Source organism: Alligator sinensis, unplaced genomic scaffold (assembly GCF_000455745.1).
Source record: "Alligator sinensis unplaced genomic scaffold, ASM45574v1 scaffold94_1, whole genome shotgun sequence".
Classification (NCBI taxonomy): Eukaryota; Metazoa; Chordata; order Crocodylia; family Alligatoridae; genus Alligator; species Alligator sinensis.
In genome coordinates this window covers 307,756-317,037 of record NW_005842073.1, presented here as the reverse complement: position 1 = coordinate 317,037, position 9,282 = coordinate 307,756, and the positions used below count along the sequence as shown (strand labels likewise).

The 9,282-nt window shown below is 43.3% G+C and overlaps 1 protein-coding gene across 29 annotated transcripts in view; it reads left to right on the top strand.

Moving 5' to 3' along the window:
- Window positions 1–9,282, top strand: part of LDB3 (LIM domain binding 3) — a 217,764-nt gene that overhangs the window by 68,445 nt on the left and 140,037 nt on the right. The gene's annotated exons all lie outside the window — the stretch shown is intronic.

The window sequence follows — 9,282 nt, the reverse complement described above, 5'->3', positions numbered from 1 at the left end:
GGTGGGTGTGGGTGCAGGGTTCCATATGTGAGGGCAGTATTGGGGTGAAAGGGTCAACAAGGAGTGTGTGTGGGGGAGATTCATAGTGATGTGGGGGGGCTGGGAGTGGGTGTAGGGATGAATAGGGGGTGTATGTAGGGAAGGGTATAGGGAGCATGTGTGTGGGGGGGGGGGGTGGGGATTTTGGGAACACCTGTGGGAATGAGTAAGGAGGTGTGAAGGGAGCACATATATTTGGATGGACTTCCCTAGCAGTCAAGTTTCATGTTGCCATCAATCTCTGTGTAGAAAAGGGCAATTTATTTCAAGACTGGATGATGCTGACAAGCCCTTCTGATGTTGCTATTTAAATTATGGTCAACATTTAAAACCAGGGATTTATTATGTAACCTTTAGTCATAACTAGTTATTAGTTCAATAAAAGTAAATCTTCTTGAAGATTATTCTCAAAAATGCCCATATTTTGTTGCTTTGATTAGTTTCCACTTTGGCTGATATCTTTTCGACATTTGATCTGTCGACTTGCATTATGCTTCTTTCATTCATTGAGAAGTGAGTAGAAGTGAAAGTGTTTATTTTAGTCAAGTGTTTGGTATTATTTCATTCTTGCTTTTATATTGTTTTTATTTTGGATTTTAAACCACATTTCCAGACCCATTTCATTGTCACTTCCTGCAACTTCATTGGTGTCAAAGGTCACGTGACATCACTTCCTGATGTGATACCACTTCCTGTGAGGTCTTTGAATATGACTCGCTGGCCCACTGGGTGATAAAAAGTTCGTGATCCAGCCCCACATTCAAAAAGGTTGGACACCCCTGACTTAGAGTGAGATCTGCAATTTTTAAAGTGGTCTTTGTGCCATGAACCTCTGTTTGATCATGACTGTAGAACATTTTCTGCACACTTATTGTGCAATAAGTGTAACATCCGTGCCTAGCCTTAGACTGGTCATACTGCTTTTGGCAAGCATTACTGAGAACCTAAAAAAAGATGTTTTGTGCTATTGCACCACGGAGTCACTTAGCATCAAGAGCAGTCTAACAGCTAAGGGACAGATATCCTGCACTGAGATTTCTATAGCAGTGCAAGGGTTTCTAATGGAAGATATGTGACAGAATTCTCTATACTGCTTGGAAAACTTCAAGTGTCTTTTACAGTAAGTGTTCATGTTAATGCATTAAATAAATAAGTGAATATGAAACATACTACAAGAGCGTTTGATGGTTTAGAATATTTCTTAGTTTTCTTTTTAAGTTGCATTGATTTAAACATTGCCTGGAAAGTGTGTGTTTAAATTTAATTATAAAGATGTCTAAGAAAATAAAAAATAAACTTACAGTGCAGCTGTTTAAATGAATATGTGAGGTAGAGAGGCATGTGGAATTATTTCCATCATTCTACATAAAGTACATGAGTGCCTTTAAAGTCCCCAGGCACAGTCTCAGCCAAAATTAACAAAGGTTCAGACCAAGAACCTGATCCCAAATGTAGTGAAATAAGTAGACTCACATTGACTTAGATGGACTTTGGTCAGCCTACAACCAGCAGATGGGAAAGAATAAATGTATTTCATCCACATATAGTTATGTTTCAAAAGAGATGCTCAAGATTTGTAAAATAGTTCCAGGAGGTAAGACCATGTCTTATATCCAGACAAGTGATCCCTTGATCCCTTGCTGTGGCATACATATATGTAGATGTAGAACTTCTACCCCATGCCAACTTCTGATTTCTTCCAGGTGCAGTGTAATGGATGGAACTAGATGTCATAGAGATCTAATGCTTTTTAGAATAAGATTGAATCTTTCTTGGATTATTTTTGCTGTCTCAGGATTCTTTCATTTATTAGAAAAGTCTGAAATTTGTTCAGGATTAACAGTGTTTCCTTTATTATCTTCTTGGAACTAGTGTAATTATGCATAATTTTCAAACAACTGTTATTTTTAGCTTATTTTTTAATGTAATTGTAAAAGTATGATAAATGTTATATTAAAACCAAAAAGAATGTATTTCAATAGTTTTGGAATGTAACAACATCTTGCTTCAACAAAAGGAGTAGATTGTACCTGACCATTTAGTAACTCCACATCACAAGCACAACTGACAAGTTTGTCATTAGTCTTAGCAGAATAAGGATGAATGGACAAGAACTATAACATAAAAAAGCTAGGAAGTCTTATGACTATGCACAAGAATTTTGTGTTTTTTCTGGGGTCATATTATTCATTGTTTGACTATTCAATCGATGATAAGTATTTGTTAAGAGTTTTTTAAAATCTTGAAAGATTTGACTATTTAAGGATAAATATTTATTTGTCTGCAAGTTGTAACTGAAGTTGTAGTGATCTCCAGTCATTTATTTAACTGCTGTACATTATTTCTCCTGTTTTAGAAAGTTCTGGTAAACTATTCATGGCTCAAAACCAGTAGTATGCAACTGAGCTGACCATGCTGTCAGTATGAATAGCAGCTAGTCAAACCTAGAAGTACCAGAAAATGTTATGGTCTGAAATATATTGGCATAGATGACAGTATCCATATCAGTTTGTGAACAGGAAAGGAAGCTATAGTTGTACTGAATATTACTTGAATTATAATTCAGGTGGCCTTTCTATTAGCAATAAGACCTTTAACAAATGCTCATGCTACAAATAACACTTTTTCTAGAATCATCTTCTTTTTCCATTTTACTGTTGCCCCTGGATGTTGGTTATCAGTCAGAATTTGTGGTCTGTTCAGCCTTGTTAGACTCTAAAAGAAACAGGAATAATGAATATAAAGTGTGAAATTAATGCAGACCTTTTTTAACGTTGCAATATGGTACATAAACAAATTTCAGGAGGTTTACAAAACTAGAATCAGATACCATAAGCAAGTTCATTTTGGACAATTTGGGATATACACAGACAGCAGCCTTTTAATCATTTGTATAATCTCAGTCTTTTGATCAGGTATCTTTTAAGACTGACCTATTCATAGTTTTTCCATTAATTTGCCTAGTTATTTTATGGAGGTTCCTACATTTATCATAAGGTTGAAAATTAAGGACATATTTAACCAGTCCCTTATCCTAAAGCTAATTGTTATACCTCATTGTGAGTTATAGTACGTAACTGCTATGCTAGGTTTAGATCTTCTTGTTAGGTGATGTAACAGAGATCTGCCTTTTTTCAACTCCCTGAAAATCCATATTGAATATGCCAGGGGAGGCCAACCAATGGCTTGTGCACCATACAGAAATGTAATAGGGCAGCTTATTGCCCTGAGCAGCGACAATTCCCAACTGTACAGCCAGCCAATAGCAGCTATTATTTTTCTGTGGCCCTGCCCCCCACAAGTTGGTGCCTGGGACTGATGCCCTGGTTGCCCTGTCTTAGTTGCACTACTGATACCGCAAGAGGCACAAGCAGCTGCAGTGTGTAGCACACAAACCCAGGCACCCAGTATAGCAGGGGTGGGCAAAACAGTGGATCCAGGAGTCAAACTACATTTTCCAGCAGCCCCTGCCTGCATGGCTGGGGCCAGTCTTCATGGAGACATCAGCTGCTGTGCTATGATAGTGCAAGGCTGAGGTTACCATGGAGATCAGTCCCAACCACTCTGGCAGTGCATGCAGCACAGCAGGGCAGAGCAGGGACACTGAAATCTTGTGGCAAGGGCAGCTTGGGCCAGGACCAGGGCAGAGCCACAATCTGCTGCCTGCCTGCTCCAGGCAGGGGCGTGCAGGCAGTGGATCATAGCTCTGCTCTGGATCCTTGTAACAGTGACAGCATGGTTCCGAGCCAGGGCAGAGCCATGATCCACTGCCTGCATGTGCCTGCCTGGAGCATGCAGGCAGCGGATCATGGCTGTGCCCTGACTCTGGACAAAGCCACAAGATCTCAGCAGCTCCAGAGCATCCCTGTGACCTGCCCTGCCATGCCACATGCCCTATCAGCACAGCTGGGGCCAGTCTCCATGGCAACCCCAGCCTTGCACTATCACAGAACAGCAGCTGAGGTCTCCATGGAGATTGTCCCCAGCCATGCAGGCAGGGACTGCTGGGAAATGGAGTCCACTACGAGCCAGACCCAGCCCATGAGCCAGATTTTACCCTCCCCTGCAGTAGAGGCAGGCACCAAAATAGAGGCAGGGAGACCTGAGGCTTGAGCTGTATGGAGGGAAGCAGAGGCAGGATACTGCTGCCAGAGAAGGTGTTGAGGTCACTGTCAGATGACCAGGTTAATCTTTTCCTAGCCCTGCAGCCACTGCTGAAATCTGGGCTTTAGATCCTTGCTTACCATATAAAACTGCAGCAGTTGTGGAGCCAAGTAAGGGTTAAACTGGCTCTTGGCAGCGATACCACCTCTAGCAGCAGTGTCCTGCCCCTGCTGTATCCCATGCATCCCCCCTGCCTCTGTTTTGTTGTCCCAGGATGCAAATTATATCAGGTATACCTCTGAGCAGCAGAGAGAAGATGCAACTCAGCTTATGGCACAAAACAGTTGGCCACCTTGGCATACACTTTTGTAACATATCTAACTCTTAAATCTGAGTAACAAAAAATCAGCCAGGAAAATGACATACCCACCTTTTCTGTTAACAGGGTTTTTTTTCCAGTCTGTTCCAGGGTGAATTTGTATTTACGTGCTTAATGGATGGAGTAGAATCTACCCCATAAAATTTTGCAAGGTTGGGCTAATTGCATTAGTGAGGGGGGAAACTACATTCTGAGTTCTTCCCCACAAATTGTCCTTCAGCTGCTGCAGCTGATGCTTTCTCTGTCCCACCTTTTATAAAAAGAGAAGGAACTGATCTGCCAGCTGGTAGTGATAAATGCTCAAATAGCAGGGATCAAGTAACGTCTTTCCTAGTGGCACTCACTGAAAATAACAACAGACCATTAGAACTTTCCTACAGTGAGTGAAGACAAGTCTTGAAGTTTTAAACAGACTGAAAGATTGTAATAATTAAATGAAAATCCTTTTCTACTCTAATCTTAATCTGAGTTTCAAAGAGCTGGATAAACCATGTAGAGTAATAGGATTTTAATAAACTCTCTCACTTGGTTGTTGGCTACCAGGAGCATGTTTAGATGACAGGTGTTAATGTGGTACTCCTAAAAATTTTAATGCGACTTTTAGTTAGTGCGGTACATTTGTGTTTGCATGACACAGCGTTCGTGTTTGCACGACACATCACTTCCGAACGAATTAAGTCTTGTGTGTCATTCCCTGCAGATTTCAGCAGGGGGAGTCAAATACAAATTAACCCCCTAGAATGTCTTCCCTAATGTATTACAGCAGGAGGCACATGTAAACCAACTGGCCTCCCCAGTCCCCATCCCCGAACTGTCACTGGATAGTCTGGACTCTCCCTGGGAGTCTCCCCTGGGCACAGTCACCCCAAAATCCTTGTCACTTGCACCCACCTATGCTCAGTCAGTCTGCTCTCTCCATCAGTATGAGGGCAGTCAGTACAGGAACCCAAAGACCCCATCCCAATCCTAAAGACAAACCGTGTGAATCCTCCCCTCCCGTTCCTTTCCCTTCCCATCCCACCATGTTACAAATATATGTGTTTTTTCTTTTATTTACTGTAACTGCTATGATATCATAAAATATTCAGGGTTTAGAATAACAGGTGGTTGGGTGGGTGTGTGTTTGTTGCCACCCAGTTGATTGGCAATTGCTGTCGATGCTGGTGGTGGTGGCGAGCTCTTCTGGCTTATTTTTCTGGTGTTTTGGACTACATTTCCCAGCATTCCCAAGCTCATTGATCTTTGTACAGGTTCCAATGAGGGCTCCCATTGGAATCCTCCCCTTTCCTGCCCAGGATGCACTGTCAGTCTGTTTGTGTAGTGCCACATAGAGCTTTTTGAGGTCTGTTGTGAAAGGTTTTTGAAACGTTTATGTAATCTTTTTGAAAATGTGGGTTGCTGTTTGACTTGGTCCCCCACTCACCTAGCCTGCCAAGAGATATAGTTAACCTTCTCACCTGTGGGGGAGGGAGAGGCTGATTCAGATGTAGGTGACAGTGTGTAATGCCTCCCTCCCACAAAAGACTCATAGTGTGGAAGTAGCAAACCCCTAGCCCAGTCCACATTTCCTCCCCCCCTCCCCTGACCATCCTCCCCTCCACACCCCCATCCTTAACACCGCACGCCCCTGTAGACCGACACAGATTTAAAGTGGAAATGAATTTATTTTAACATAACCAAGAGAAAGAACAAAACACTCCAAGGTGTTGTTGTCAGCAATGTATCCTGCCAGACAATCACACACAAGGACTGCCTGACCAGCTTCTCCTTGAGGATTTCTCCTTGGTCCCTGTGCTGCTGCCCAGACATGTCTCTGTCTGGCCACTGCCTGTCACACTTCTTCTTCCCATGACTCCTTGAAAACCTCTCCGTGGCTCTCACAGATATTGTGCAGCACGCATGCTGTCACTACAAAGGCCATGATATTTTCTTGCTTCATCTTGAGCCGGCATGGAAGTCCCCTCCATTATCCTTTCAGTCAGCCAAACACACATTCCACAGCCATCCTGCAACTGCTCAGACAGTATTTAAAAACCAGCCTCTGTGGGTCGGTGACGTTCCCTCCATAAGACTTCATGAGCCAGGGCTTTAGAAGGTAGGCAGTGTCCGCTAATATAACCGGGGGAACAACAACACCACGGATCACTGACTTCTCTATGTGGGGTGCATAGTGTCCTTTCTCCATAAGGGCAGGCAGAGGGGAGTTTCTGAACACGCATGCATCATGCATGCTGCCAGCTCACCTGGTATAAATGTTTGTGAACCAGCCCCAACGGTCCACCACAACTTGCAGGATCACAGAGGCATATCCTTTCCAATTTGTGAAAGCCCTCTCCCTCCCTGCAGGGCAGAGCGGTAGGATGTGAGTGCTGTCTAAAGCCCCCATGCAGTTCAAGAACCCCTTGGCATTGAAGCCATCTATGACTTGCTGTGAATTCATCAGGCAGATAATTTTGTTTGAAGTGATCTCCTTTAGCAAGTGGCATACCTCATGAGTTGCCAACCTGGCCGCGCATGTAGCCATGGCAAACTGGTTCACGATGTAGTGGAGACTGGATGGGCTGGCCAGTTTCATGATGGCCATTGCAACCCTCTTGTCTGGCGAGATGGCCCGACGCATGTTAGTGTCCTGCCTTGCAATGTAGGGCTGCAGCATTGAGACAATATGATAGAATGTGTCCCTTTTCATTTGGAACATCTCCAATCACTGCTGGTTATTCCAAGTGGTCAGCACAATTCGCTCCCACCAGTCGGAGCTGCTCTCATGGGCCCACATCGTGTGGATGCTGGTCCTTCTCAGGTTTCTCAACAGAGCCCAGTCATCCTCCACTTCTTTGCTTCCCGCTAGGTATTCTACATCCTCTAGGTATCTGTATCATCTTGTTTTTATAGCTGTTATTCTTGCTGTTAAAGTAGTAACACACCTTGCCATTGAGGTCTGTCATCATTCTTATCCATCTCAAGCAATGCAGCCAAGATCGCCAGGTAAGCAGCATTTGCAGAAGCAGTACTGTCTCCTCCTCCTCCTCCTGCTCACTCATGTCCTTCATATTCTCCATGTTGGAGGACTCTTCACTGTGTTGTTCTCCATTATCATGCATTTCGACCTCAGTCTCCATTTTCCCCGTCTCCAGCAGCAGCAGTGGCTTCTCACCCATCTGCACCAAGTGTTGGGCAGAGACTGTAGGGTGTTCTGTGGTCTGGAGCTTAGTGTAGCTGCTTTTTCAACAAGTCACCCTGGGGCACTGGGGCTTTTGTGCATCCGTTTCATCCTGAGATTGGCAGCCACTGGTCTCCCAGTGTAATCAAGGTTGCAAACAAAAACAGTTTTTGCCTGCTCCTCTCCTGGTAATGTTGACTACTCAAAACTTCTGCCACTTCAGGGAAAACAGTGTGTGCTTCTGCAATAAAATTATTTTGCACAAGGAGGCAGGTAGGTATCATCAATTTTTGCAATGTTCTGAGCCATTGAGCAGGCATCCCAAAGGACAATGGCCCTATTTAGCCTATGCTCAACCCCATCACCAGGTCTTTGTTGGTAAACAGGGTGCTTGATCAACTTGGGGTGCTTTGATCCTTACAGGTAATGACTTCACAATCATTGGAATTTTCCAAGAACCTCATGAAAGCACAGTCTGAGTATAAATTGCCCCCCTCCCCCAAAATTTCTCCAGCCACCTCTTACGAATTGCTTGTGCTGTTGACCATGAACTGCTTCACCATGTCTCAGAAAGCCGAGGCCAGCAGTATGGAGCTGACGGCCCAGGAGGCTGATACCTCCAGTGCCTGTGGACCCAACTGGACCCAGGAAGAACTGGAGGACTTAACTGACATTTGGTCAGAGCAAAGGATCATAGGCTGGAAAGTAGGAGGAATAAGCCTGTTTGTCAGTATTGCAAGAGTCAGGGCACAATCATGACTGGACCCAGGTCTGGTGCAAGATCAAGTCCCTCAGATTGGCCTTTTACCAAGGCAAAGATGCAAACTCTCCTTCTGGGGCAGGTCGCACAATTGCTCCCTTCTACGACAAGTTGTCCATCTTTCTCTCCAAGGATGTGAGCAATGACCAGGGTATAGAGACTTTCAGCACTGGGGTTGGGCAGGAGGAGGAGGCAGTAGCAGCCCTTTCTGAGGGTGAAACCATGAGCATGCCTCACCTAAGCTGTACACAGACTGCTCCCTGCTCCATACTTAAAAAAGAATTTAAATAATACGTAATTTTTCAATAACAAGTATTGAATAATTTAAATAATAAATGTAAATAATAATAACAGAAATGATATAAAAAATTGGGATTTTTTCTCCCCCCCGGCACCTTTACAATATAATATCTATCTATCTATCTATCTATATACAGGAAATATAAATGTAAACAAATAAAAAAATATAATATATAAATACATAAAATAATATATTAAATATCAAGATAAAACAAATAAAATATAAACAAATGTAGAAAAACTCCTATTACATACTCAATATACAAAACAGGAATTTTTCCTCCCCCAGCACCATTACAATATAAAATTTTTTAAAATATACAAAATAAATACACACACACACACACACACACACACACACACACACACACACATATCAGATCTATGTACTCAGCTCAGGTCAGGACTTCCTTTACTGCTTTTTTGTTACTGCTTGCCCCTGTTCCTGGTGATTTCTGTCATGACCCAAAGGCATGATTTTGTGTGCGCTTCGGCACCAGAATTATCCCTGCCAAGTTGCAGCTTCGTTGCACAGGGGAG